Here is an 870-nt window from a genome sequence, read left to right as displayed (position 1 = left end):
ATATATATATATTTGATGATTTTTAAATCTATTCTGCCATAATTTATTTTCCTAATTCAATTATATCATCAATACAAAAAGAGCAATTCACTTAACATCAACACTAAAATTATTAATTAACAGATAAAGAACTCAGTTTTCTATCTTTTATCCAAACAGAACAACCTGCAGGGAGACGACCGCACCATTCTCTCACTTATGGTGTCCAGCTTGGGTGACCAGGAGAGTCTATTCCCCTCCACCAGTTGCTCGTAATGCTTCTTAAGCTCCGGCCTCCCCTCCACCACTCCCCCCCCCCCCCCCGCCGTTGCCGCCGGCGGTGATCATCTCCCTGATGAACTCCGGCAGCACTTTCATGGCCTTTCTCCCATCATCCCCCTTGACAAACTCAAAAGGAAACTTTGCGGTCGGAAGTGGTGGCCACGGCTTTCCGACGTTGAGAAGGGCAAGGGAAGTCATCGTGAGGGTGGAGGGGATGCGGTCAGCGGGGATGATGAAGTAGGTCTCGCCGAGGAGGAGTTTGTCGGTGAAGGAGAGGGTGGGGATGGGGTGGCCGATGAAGAAAGAGCCGGCGTGGCAGATGGAGAAGTTGGGGAACTGGATGAGAAGATCGGCGGCGGTTTGGCAGTTGGAGAGGAGGCAGGTGGCGCCGCCCCAAAAGATGAGGTTTACAGCTGAGTTGTCGGAGGGGTGGGGGTGGAAGCAGGGGGAGATGAGGGTGTTCCCCATGAGAAGATGATGGATAGGATGGTTCCAGCAGGGGAAATGTTATGGAGATGGGAATGAGAAAGACTTGTTCTTTTGACTTTCAAAGGAGGATTATATATGAATTAAATTTGGAGAATTTATATGACTGCCATATAATTTTTT

General features: G+C 48.5%; 1 pseudogene; it reads right to left on the bottom strand.

The window, feature by feature from the left end:
- Positions 1–185: 185 nt before the first annotated feature.
- LOC110038076 lies at positions 186–742 on the bottom strand (annotated as a pseudogene).
- Positions 743–870: the final 128 nt, after the last annotated feature.

Source organism: Phalaenopsis equestris, unplaced genomic scaffold (genome assembly GCF_001263595.1).
Source record: "Phalaenopsis equestris unplaced genomic scaffold, ASM126359v1 Scaffold230219, whole genome shotgun sequence".
Lineage (NCBI taxonomy): Eukaryota > Viridiplantae > Streptophyta > Magnoliopsida > Asparagales > Orchidaceae > Phalaenopsis > Phalaenopsis equestris.
Note: the sequence above shows the minus strand (reverse complement) of the source record. Positions and strands in the feature narration are given on the sequence as shown.